Below are 13176 nucleotides of genomic sequence, written 5' to 3'. Positions count from 1 at the left end.
TTTGAAAATAAAGTTTTTAAATTTATCAGAAATACTTTAAAGCTTATAATGTTTATTAAAAGGAGCAGTTGTATCCTAGATAGAATTGAATGAGAGACACAATTTTTTATTATTATTTGTAAATCTAATAAAAGCATAGATTGACACAATATTTTATTGCAAGCATGATATAGATGCTAGATAAAAAGATATATAGATGCATTTATTAGTGAATGATGATAGATGATAGATGATAGAGTGGATTAGTGGAGGAATGATAAATGATAATATTTATAATGTAATTCTTGGGCATCAAAAACTATTTCAACAAGTATTTATTCTGAATTTCAGAAACATACTTCTATAGAAAATTCAAAAAAAGCATAGTGTATTTGGAATTAAGTTGAGCACCTCAGGTAACTGTATTTTTAAATGGCAATGAAATATATCATAAATACTTTCAGTGAAACTAAATCTCTTATTCAACTCTATTAATTCCTTTGGTGGTCAGTTATTGCTACACTTTACCACTTTACCCTATGATTTAAGGAAAATATCAAGTGAGTCAAATATATTAAATAACTCATATTATATATACTAAAGATAGCACCTTTGAAAAATAGTAAAATTGGTGTCAGTGTCATGATTGAGCTTATTCATCTATATTAAAGTCTTATTGTGATTAACCTAGTCAATTATAGGGATTAATGACAGTAGGAAATTAATGTAACAAATAGAAAGAGAGGCAAGATGTAAAGCTAATGAGACTTGAAATCAAATCCTTCTGTAAATTGCCAAATGTCACAGTACTTAAGAAACTCAGAATGTGATTAAACATATGCTTTCTAATAATTTGGTTTTATGTAATCTAAAATATGACTTCCAGTTGTTCACTACCACAAAGTGGTGATGGTTGCAGGGAGAGTTTGATGAGCCAATATCTGTCCCCAAAATGTTCTTAAGCTGTGATTTGGCAGTTGTGTTCAAATCTTGTACATCTGAGATGAAACAAAGCCTGGTCTAAAAATTCTGGTACATAAAACTTGAACATGCAGTTATTTAAATCAGTGAGTGAATGACAGCAAATGTCCTTGAAAGTGATTTGTTCTTTAAATATTATTATCAACATTTATATCACTTTTAGAATTAATTAATCTTCCTCAATGAATACTAAGCGGAGGTTAATATACATAAATATTACGGCAAGATTTGGGGCATGTACATTAATAACACTTTGTTGTTATTTTACTGATCAAAAGAACAGAGATATTCCATGTAGAAATGTAGACACATCAGGTCTCAAAACACACTTGACTGAGTGTGGTAAAAACTGTGCCAGTCTCTACTAGAGAAACAGAGCAATATATCTTTTACCTTTAACATTAATAAACTGTATGCTATGTCATAAGTCATCTTCCATTTAATTCCAATGTGTAAGAGATAAAATTTACTTCTTATTTGCTTAATACACTGTGAATTACATTAGGGACACTGTGTACCTAATGTAAATGTCACATTTATTTCATGATAAAAGGGATCTTACATCATATTCATTAAAGACACAGGTTTTCTTGCTGCCTGAGTCTAGGCTTTATGCCTCTGATTTTGCTTTTGTGAAATGGAAAGAGCTCTAAATTAATTTCACAGTTCCAGTAAAGCTTAAATGAGATAATGATGGAATACATTTAGCATAGAACCTGGTACATAAGTAGTTGTGACAAAGTAGTAGCTGTTTTTATTACTCATAATATTATTCTGATTATTACTACTATACTCTATCTGAATAAGACCATAAAGAATAAGGGAATTAGATCTCATTTTGTGTTGGGAGGAATTAAATGAATGAGAAGCTCTTGGGTCTGGCATAGTTATTTAAAGTGAGCTTTCTCTCAAGACAGAATTTCTTGGGAACTGTCCCAAATGTGAAGAGGCTCTGTTAGTAGAAATTCTTTGGAGGGGGGAAAAAGAAAAAAGAAAAAGAAAAAGCTTCTTTATTAACATTTTCATTTTCTGCATGTATAGATCTCAAGGCTAATGCATGGTCTTAAGAACAATGAGTAGGGAGGGTATAGCATCCAGAAAGACATTGCTTTGGATAAGTAAAAGCATCTCTGAGGTCCAGGGAAGAGTAATTAGCATGCTCTGGGCTACATCCTCTCTATCTTGTTTTTCTTTCTGTCTGCCCTGAGGGATTTTTCAATAGCTTCTTCAGAAAGTGTTGTTCACTGTGGAACCCTGATTTAGGATTCAATAGGTTTAGATTCAAATGGGATTGAAACACTTTGAACTGCTGCTGCTGCTACTTTATAAGGCGATTTAAGTATGATTTCCTAAACCACAGAGCTGACTCCTATTTCCATTCTTCTTCCAGATCTAATGTTGTAACAAATAAATAAAGAAGTATGCTACAGATAAAACATTGTGGTGAGAAAATATTTTCATTGCTATTAATGAGGAAGCTGTTTTAAAAAAAATACACCTCTTCTTCAGAATTTTTACTGTAAACCAGCTTATTTCAGAGTAGTAGTTCATATCCATGAAATACTTAAGGAAGCTAAGAATAATTCTACCTATTTTATAAAAATGTTTTATTTTAGTATCTGATATTTAATCAGACTGAAAAATTGTTCAAATTAATAATGCATCATTCCAGTTAGAAAAATTTTATAGGTAATCAATAAAATAGTCCATAATTAAAAATTTATTCTAGCTTTTCATTGCTATTAACATGATAGTTATATATTTCTTTATTTTGTATTATACTAATTAATCAATGGATTCTTGATAGTAAAATTGCAATAAATGTTAATGATGAGTGTCAATTATCTGAATATTAATAACTTCATAAGCTAATTTTATATTTATTAGAAAAACCTCTGAGGATGTAAAAACTTCTGATTTTGAAAACCTTTTTGTTTGCAATAAAATGCTTTCTGAAATTCAACTCCCTACTGGGGAACACAGTGGGAATAAAATAACTGGAAGAAACTATAAAAGTATCATTAGTAAAAATTCTAAAGAAGATATCAGATGAGCTGGTCATTCTTTTATGACTTGGACATATCACTTAACCCCTAACAGACACTTTCCTCATCTGTGAACTGGAAATTGGAAAACCTCTCACACAGGGCTTCCATGTAAACAGAAGGCAAGATCCTGGATTAAGTCACTTGGCAGTAACCTTGGTTCACAATAAACTCAGAGAGGAGGTTGTTTGATTTAGCACTAATTAATTGTTTTGTACTTTTAAAGGTTAGGTACAGATAGAAAGGAAATGATTTATGTTCCATTTGGTGTTTGTTTTGAACAGACACTGGGTTTTCATTCCTGGTAGTTCCAGAAGTAAGGATGGATTTTGGAGAAGTTACAGATTACTCTATATAAAATTGTCTCTTTGGCTTCTCTCATTTCAATCATTATAGTATCACTCATCTAAATTAAAATGAGGAGCACTTTCTCCTTAATCACAAAAGAAAAAAATCACTAAAAGGTCTTTATTTTGTATTATATTAATTAATTAAGTTATTTTTTATAGTAAAATTGGAATAAATGTTAATGAGGAGTGCCAAGTATTTAATTAATAGCTAACATATCCCATTATTATCTCATTTCAGCACCATGTCATCAGAAAGTATAAATGACTGCTAAAACAAGAATCTTCTTGTTATCAAACTTATTGTGTTTTTCTTTTTACTCGTAAATTTGTTGAGCTCCTACCATGTATTAGCATGGAATTTAACAAAATCATTACAAATTATTTGTCTGTGACTTGAAACTAAATAAAACAATATGGATTTCTTGCTTTGATGTCAACCTGGATCTTCCAATCACTGTTAGAAATCTAAGTGAAGAAATTCAAACAGAAAGACAAGAGCTAGGTTTTCTTCTTCTTTGTAAAGTGTATGTATTTTGCTCCTTGATTATGTAGCTATTAAGACGACATTGTGCTTAACTTGAAAATTACTTGTAAACGGTAATAATTTTTTTTTCATATGAACCTCTATGAATGTTGATTTAATACCTAAGAAAATCACAATTTCATGATTTAGCAGGTGTCAGTGGAAGTAAAAATAGCAGGGTAGAAGTCAGTAGTACAGATGAAAAGAATCCAGCTGTCTCCTCTGACTTCAAAAGTCTCGAGTCTGAATTACCCAACTGCTTAAAAAAATATATCAGTGAATAGAATGCTATAATAAAATTAAGAATTTCAGGTAAAAGAAACATTTAAAGTTAAGGGAAATGAACCAAATGGATCTATTGATATACCTAGAAGTCTTTTTAAAACCAAAAATACCAACAAATTGTTTATAAATTCCCTTTCTCATTAACTCTTTCAAGGAATAGGATATAAAAATACTTTGCAAAGATCTTAGCTCAGAATCCTATATTTCACAATAGCATATTTTAATGATCTTTTCTCATCTTGGAATGGATTTAATGAATATCAATCAATCATGTTTGTACTTCAACAGAAAAGTAAATATCTTTAGATTTCACTAAAGGCAGACATATCTCAGGGTTTAAAGAGCCCATGATCAAGCAATTTCACAGGGTAGACATTAGCTAGGATGTGCAGTGTCTAGTAGTGGTTTTCAACTATAGCCATGCATTAAGATAATCTCAGAAATTTGAGACAGAAAGAGATGCTTAGACCTTTCTGTGCTGATTCTATATTTTAAAAATCACTGCAGGTGATCCTGATGGGTATCCAGTGTTAAGAACTACTGCTATATTAGAATGGAAAATCTCATGAGTATACTTGATGTGAAGGCTTTTTTGATCTTCATCATTAGACTTTATAGGATAGTATTGCTGAAGTTAAAAAAAAAAATGGATAGTAATCCAGCAGTTCATGTAAATGTCACTGAAATGGCTAAACGTATAGATGTGTGGGATGCTGGATATGAGTCAAATTTCTGAATTAGGGTTTTTAAAACTTGGCATTACTGATATTTTGGGTCAAGTAATTTTGTTATGGAGACTGTGCTCTACACTACTACAGGATGCTTACCAACATCCCTAGTTTCTATCCACTAGATGTCAGTTATGTAATCAAAATTTCTCAATATCTCCTGAAGGGAAAATAGCCCTTGGGTGAGAACTACAACACTAACACATGAAAATAATAGGTCAAAGGGAAGCAAATGAATACCAGAATGCCCTATCATTCCAAATGCAAACTGGAAAAGTATCAAACATATTGACCGCAATAGGCTCTAAAAATTATGCAGAGTGTGGCTTAATGCAGGAAATTACTGTTATTTTATAAATTGCTTGAATATATGCAATCATCATCATCATCATCACCATCATCATCATCATAATTATGACCCTAAACTAGCAATGAACAAGTTGTGATCTTAAAATCGTTCCTTAATGATTCTTTAAGTTCACAGCATCTTTGTTCATAATTGTCAAAAGCTGAAGGTTACCAAGATGTCCTTCGGTAGATGAATGATAATAAATGTGGTACATCCAGATGACAGTGGGAAAATTAATAATAAGAATGAGCTATCAAAGTATAAAAAGTGAGGGAGGAACATTAATGTATACACTATGTGAAAAAGGCCATCTGAAAAGGCCGTCTACTGTGTGACTTAGTTATAGAGGAAGTAAAAAGAGGAATAGGTGGAGCACAAAGGATTTTTAGGCTTACCCTATTTTACCTCACCTGCTTTACTTCACTTTACAAACACTGCATTTTCATTTATTTATTATTCTCTTTCTACACATTTCATTGGTGCATCATAGTTGTATATAAAATGGAATCTGTGTTACATACTTGCACTTATTCACAATATGACAATATAATTTGGCCAGTATCACTCTCCAGCACATCCACCCTCACTACCGCCTGTCACCCTCAGTCCCTTTCCTACTAATGTCCCTTTTATTTTCATTAAATCTGTCCCCACCTTTCTTTTCCTTCTTCCTATCTAGCTTTCACATTTGAGAGAAAACAAACAACCCTTGGCCTTCTGAGTTTGGCTTATTTTGCTTAACATGATGGTCTCAACTTCCAACCATTTTCCTTCAAATGACATAATTTCACTTTTCTTTATGGCCGAATAAAACTTCATTGTGCATATATACCACAATCTCCTAATCCATTCATCTGTTGATGAACACCTAGGCTGCTTCCATAAAATGGCTATTATGATAAATGTGCATATGCATTTATTAGTTTATTATGATAACTAATTCTTCAGGATTGATACCAAGGAATGATATGTCTGGGTACTAATTTATAGTCCCACCAACAATGTGAAAGTATTTCTTTTTCTCCACATCCTAATATTTATTATTTTTTATTCTTGATGACTATCATTCTGATTGGTATGAGATGAAATCTCAGTGTAGTTTTGAGTTGCAGTTCCCTAATTGCTAATGATGTGGACCACTTTTTCATATATTTTGTTGGTTGTTTGTATTTCTTCCTTTAAAAAGTGCATCCACTGCATTTTTAACAAGCAAAAGGTTTTTGTTAACTATTAACTTAGCCAATTTATCAGTGCCATTTTCCCAAAAAAAGCCTGTGGAAAAGTGTGTCTGCATCACACGTTGACTTTTCTTGCAATATTTCAAACTTTTTCATTATTATATCACGTATGATGATCTGTGATCAATGATCTATGATGTCACTATTATAATTATTATACTTATATAAGATGGTGACCTTAAGTAATAAATGTATTTTCTGATCACTCCACTACCTCTTGGTCATTTCCATCTCTTTCCTTCTCCTCAGGCCCGTCTATTCCTTGAGACCTAATAATATTAAAATTAGATCAGTTAACAACCTTATGATGGTCTCTGTTCAAATGCAAGGAAGACTTCCATCTCTTTTGCTTTAAATAAAAGCTAGAAATGATTAATCTTAGTGAGGAAAGCACATCAAAAGCTGAGAGAGGCCAGAGGCTTACCCTCACCTGTCACAGTTAGCTGAGGCATGAATGCAAAGGAAAAGTCCCTGAAGTCCCATTCCAGTGAACAAATGAATGATAACAAAGAGGAACAGCCTTATTGGTGATATGAAGAAAGCTTGAGTGGTCTGAATAAAATATCAAACCACGTACAACGTTCCCTTCAGCCAAAGCCTAATCAAGAGTGAGGCTTTAATTTCCTCAATCCTATGAAGGCTGAGAGGTTAAGGAACTCAGAAAAAAATATTAAATTAGAAGAGGTTGGTTCATGACATTCAGAAAAAGAAGCCATCTCCACAACATAATGGACAATATGAAGCATGAAATGCTGTTATAGAGCCTGCAGTAAGTTATCCAGAGACCTAGTTAAGACCTCTGATGAAGCTGGCTACACCTTCTATTTGAAAAAGACACCATTTGGGACATCTTCAATGCCTGACTTCAAAGCATCAAAGGACAGGCTGACTTTCTTGTCTAGGGCTAATGCAGCTCGTAACTTTAAATTGAAATGGTGCTCATTTATTATTCAAAAATTCTTGGGTTCTTAAGAATTATACTAAATGTACTTTGACCATACTATTTCATTATTATATCACTTTTATGATGGTCTGTGATCAATGATCTATGATGTTACTATTATAATTATTATACTTATATAAGATGGTGACCTTAAGTAATAAATGTTGTGTTTTCTGATCACTACAAAGTCTGAGTGACACCATATCTGGATTACTGTACACTTTAAGCTCACTGTTGAGACTGTATTAATACATTTTCTGCTACATCAATGAAATATCTGAGGCTGAGTAACTTATTTTAAAAGAGGTTTATTTAGGTCACAATTCTAGAAGGTCAGGGGTATGCAACCAGGGTTTGTTCTGGTGAGGAGCTTCAAGAGATGGTATCACAATCTTGGAAGCACATGCAGGAAGAGATCACATACCAAGACAGGAGGAAGATGGGGTCCCGCTATATCTTCTGAAGCCAAACCTCCAATTGATATAAGGATTTCCCATTAAACTCCACCTATTAAAGGTCTGCCATCCTTTAATATCACCAAACTGGGGAACAAGCTTCTAACACATTAGACTGTGGGGGGCACAACACTTTCAAAGTAAAGCAGAGACCTATTACTTATGAGAAAAAGATTCCTTTCATAATATTGCCATCCATTGATGACACACCTGGTCACTTAAGAGTTCTGATGAAGATGTACAAGATTAACGTTGTTTTCATACCAGTTGACACAACATCATTCTGTTACCAATGACTAATTTCAAATTTCAAGTCTCATTTACAAGTATGTTTCATAAGTGACTTAGATAGTGATTCCTCTAATGGATTTTGGCAAAATGTGTAAAAATACTGATAACTATCTGAAGAGGTGCTAGATGCTATTGAGATCATTCATGGTTTGTGAGATGAGGTGAATTATTAATATTAACTGGAATTGCTAAAGTAGATAAAATCAGATATTTAAAAGGAGACATTATAATAGATACCTCAGAAATACAAATGATCATAAGATTATTATGAACAAATATATGCCAATGAATTGAAAAAAATATGAGTCATAAATAAGTGCCTGAAAACACCAAAAAATCCTACTGTTAGGGTTTGGATATGAAGTGTCTGCCAAAACCTCATGTGTGAGACAATGCAAGAAAGTTGAGAGAAGAAATGATTGGGTTGTGAGAACCTTAACCCAATCAGTGAATTAATCCCCTAATGTGATTAACTGAGTGGTAACTGGAGAAGATGGGGTACTGGGGGTGTGGCTTTGGGGTATACATTTGTTTCTGATGAGTGGAATCTCTCTCTCTGCTTTCTGACCATCATGTGAGCTGCTTCCCTCGGCTACATGCTTTTGCTATGATGTTCAGTCCCATCTTGAACCCTGAGGAATGGAGTCTGCTGTCTATGGATTGAGATTTCTGAAACTGTGAGACCCCAAATAAACTTTTTTTTTTTCCTCCACAGTCATTCTGGTCAGGTCCTTTAGTCACAGCAGTGAAATAGCTGACTAAAACACCTACCAAGATTGAATAATGAATAAATAGAAAATGAGTGAAGACTACCAACAAGTAATGAAACCCAATCAGTAATTAAAAGTCTCCATTCACAGAAAATCCCAAGACCAGAGGGTTTCAGTGCTGAAATTTACCAAATATTTAAAGAAGAACTTCAGTTCTTTTCAATTTCACTCAAAATACTAAAGAAAAAAAATTGAAGACAAATAAATGCTGTCAAACTCATTCTATAATGCCAACATTACCCTGATAGCAAAACCAGACATGGGTGCAAAGTAAAAGAAAACTTATATTCCTAATGAAAACAGATACAGAAGTCTTCAATAAAATACCAGCAAAGTGAATTCAACAATACATGAAAAATATCATTCAACATGCTCAAATGCAATTCATCCCAAGAATGCAAAGAGCATTCAATATATGCAAATCACTATACATAACACATCGTGTTTAAAAATAAGCACAAAACAAAGTGACCACTTCAATATATGCAGGAAAAGCATCTGATGAAATTCAATAGCCCTTCATGATAAAACTCTTCTAATAGAAAATTTAGATAGAGAAGAAACACACCTCAACACAATAAAGGACAGATATAACAAATTCATAAAGGACATCAAATTGAAGGAGGAAAGTTAGTGGTTTTCCTCTAAGATTTAGAACAAGTTAAAGATGTCCACTTTGACCACTTTTGTTCAGAATTCTACTGAAAGTTCTAGCCACAGTAATTAGGCCAGAAAAAAGAAATAAAGACCATCAATTGGAAAAAAATTAGGTCTGGTGGTATAGCTCAGGTTTAGATTGCTTGGCAAGTATGTGCAAGGCCCTGGGTTTCATCTTCAGCATTGAATTTTTTTTTTTAATTTGAAATAATGATGTTAAATTGTCCCTGCTTTGCCGATAATATGATTGCATTTATTAGAAAACACAAAAGATCACCAAAAAATCTGTTAGAATTAATAAATTAATTCACTAAACTGGTAGGATATAAAAGTCAACCTGCAAAAATCATCAGTATTTCTATAGTCTATCTTAAAAATAAACCAAGAAATTGACTTCATTTGCAATATCTACAAAGGAAGAAAATACTTAGAAATACATTTAACCAAGGATTTGCAATATTTCTACAGTGAAAACTATAAAGCTTAGATGAAGAAAATTGAAAAATGCACACATAAATACAAATATATCCTGTATTTGTAAATTGGAAGAATTAATATCATTAAAATGTCCATACCATCCAAAGTGATTTTTAGTAACTTGGTTTAGGCCCTATCAATCTACTAATGAAATTCTTCACAGAAATAGAAAAAAAAAGTCTAAAATTCATATGGAACCACCAAGGACTCTGAATAGCCATAGCAATCCTGAACAACAAAACCAAAGCCAGATGTATCGTATTTCCTGACTTCAAAATGCTACTGAAGTATAGCAAGCAATGGTGCTGATAGGAAAGCAGACACATTGAGACACAGAATAGACTTTAGATACTGAAAATAAATCCATGCATTTATAGACAATGGATTTTTGACAAAGGTGCCAAGAACACACATTGGAGGTAAAGGGAGTTTCCTCAATAAATGGTGCTGGGAAAACTGAGCATCAACACACAGAACTAGACCCTTATCCCTCACCATAATATAAAATCAAATCCAAATAGATTAATGAGTTAAATAGAAGACCCAGACGTACAAACACTATTAGAGTAGAACACTGGAGAAATGTTTTATATCATTAGACTATAGAAGAATTTTTTTGAGGGGTAATGCAACAAAAATAATAGGTAAATGGGATTACATCAAACTAAAAAGTTTCTGCACTGCAATGGAAGCAATCCACCAAGTGCAGAGACACTCTACAGAATGTGTAAATATTCGTATTTGCAAAATATGCACCTGGAAGGGGTTGATGTGCAGAATATACATGAAACTCAACTCAGTAGCCCCCAATCCCTCCAAGCCCCCAAACACTCCAATTAAGAAATGAGTGAGACTTCAACAGATACTTCTCAGGAGAAGACTATTAAAACTATTTGTAATCTATGACTTTTATTTCATTCCTAACATAGTGATTTATGATAAAATATATTTTAAAGATCTTTCAAAATTTTATTTTTAAGTTATCAATTGAAATATTATAGTTGTGTATATTTACTTCTTTTAATATTTTTCAGTTGTAGATTGACATAATATCTTTATCTATTTATTTTTATGTGGTGCTAAAGATGGAACCCAGCGCCCCATAGTGTGAGGCAAGCATTCTACCATGGAGCCACAGCCCCAGACCCAGGTATGTATATTTATGGGATGGAGTTAACATTATGAATTTCTCTCTACCCCAAATATTTTTATTCTTCATTCCAGATTTACTTATCATCAGAGATATATTTTAGGATGAGAAAGACATATTTCTGTGGTCTTCAATCCCTCATCCAAAACCATCTAATCATGAGAAAAACAAAATACAAATTATACCCAAGGTAACATTACCAAATACATAGCTAATATTTCTCAAAATTGTCAAGGTTATCAAAAACAAGGCAATTCTTAGAATATGTCCCCAGTTGGGCTGGGGGTTGTGGCTTGGCCAAGGTAGAGCACTCGCCTAGCACAAGTGAGGCCCTGGGTTCTGTCCTCAGCACCACATAAAAATAAATTAATTAACTAACGATATTGTATCCAACTACAACTAAAAAATAAATATTAAAAAAAAAGAAAATGTTCCTGGTCAGTGTAGCTTAGGGAAAAATGATTAAATCCTTAATAGGATACTGTTACAGAAAAAAAAAAAAAGATTTAGTAAAAACTAAGGAAATCTGAATAAAGCTTGGACTTCAATGGAGAGTAAATATTTATATTGATTTATTAATTATGATAAATGTACCATACTAATGTAAGATATTAGTAATTGGCAATTGGGCTTCATAAATATGGAAACTCTGTACCATCTTTGCCTTTCTGTAAATCTAAAACTATTCTAAATGAAAACACTTGTTTCTTAAAAAAAACCATTACTTTAGGATTATAAAAAATAAACAATCACAAATTTCTTGTCAGAAATTACATCATAGGATGATATGTAAGATATGTCTAATGAAATTTGAAATCCCACTGAATGCATAAAATTTATTTAAAAAAAGTTTGGCAGAAGACTATACAACATGACTTGAATAATCATCAAAAGAACAACCAAAAAAGAACATAAAACCAAAAAAAAAGTTGGCTTAACATTTCAGGAATTTATTTTAATTATAATTGAGTTACAATCAGAACTTATGGCAAGCTGAATGGTTCTGCATGATTAAACTTTTTTTTCCTCAATTTTGCATTTCTAGCCTCTGTCACTAAATCTCTCATATTTGAAAACACACTAGAAGCCTCTTTACATTTTGTAACAGATTTTCTCATTTCCACCAATGCCATTATAGAAGGCTAATCAAAAATTTCTGTTCAATTTTACCGCAAGAAATTAAAATGAGGGAAAATTTTTATTGATTTCTTCCTACATTTTATGTGCTGAGACGGTTAAATCTCAATAGCTACACCGACATTGGTCTATAGTCATAGAATTTGGGTTTAGTTCTGAGCCATACTTGGAAAATCTACTTCAAATACTTATAGCTCATAAAATCCTGGATCTTTCTTCCATAAAGCAACACTTTTGAAACATTATTTTTAAATATTGTTGGTCTTCCTGAAACAGTCTGCATTCTCCTCTTTTTTTATTTTATTTTTTCCTACTGAAAAACCAGGGTTAAAGTGTATTGTTCTAATTTGAAAAAAATCAGGCTGACTTCCCTGTGTTAGACTTGCTGTATCCTATGGAGAGAGGAGGCTTTATTTTAGGAACTCTGTATTGGCAGTATTGTTCAAAAAATTGCTTTTTGTTTGTCTGTTTATATGTATTAATCTTAAAAGAAGCTAAATTTTAGGCACAGTCTAGAATGAAGGTTTCCTTGATGAAAACCCTACTTACAAATTTACCTGAGGATACTTTACAGATAGCTATCAAAAACGTCCTACTTATGGCAAAGTATCTTTGAATACTGAATTCTTTCATCTTCTGCACAGCATCCTTTTATTGCAAAAAGAGACAATTTACAATTGTGGCTAGCAAATTCTCTACCTGGTAGTTTGGTCATCCATAAGGTTGTACCAGTATCTACCTCACCAAGTTGTTTGGAGGATTAAATGCCCTAATAGTTTGTAAAGTTCAGAGTATGACAACTAGCATATTAAGCACTT

At 32.5% G+C, this 13176-nt stretch overlaps 1 protein-coding gene across 2 annotated transcripts in view; it reads right to left on the bottom strand.

Moving 5' to 3' along the window:
• The window catches only part of Gpm6a (glycoprotein M6A), a 326724-nt gene that overhangs the window by 14474 nt on the left and 299074 nt on the right, over nt 1-13176 (bottom strand). The gene's annotated exons all lie outside the window — the stretch shown is intronic.

The sequence above is a fragment of the Marmota flaviventris genome, chromosome 3 (genome assembly GCF_047511675.1).
Source record: "Marmota flaviventris isolate mMarFla1 chromosome 3, mMarFla1.hap1, whole genome shotgun sequence".
Lineage (NCBI taxonomy): Eukaryota > Metazoa > Chordata > Mammalia > Rodentia > Sciuridae > Marmota > Marmota flaviventris.
The sequence above is the reverse complement of the archived record's forward strand: the minus strand, read 5'-3'. Positions and strand labels throughout refer to the sequence as shown.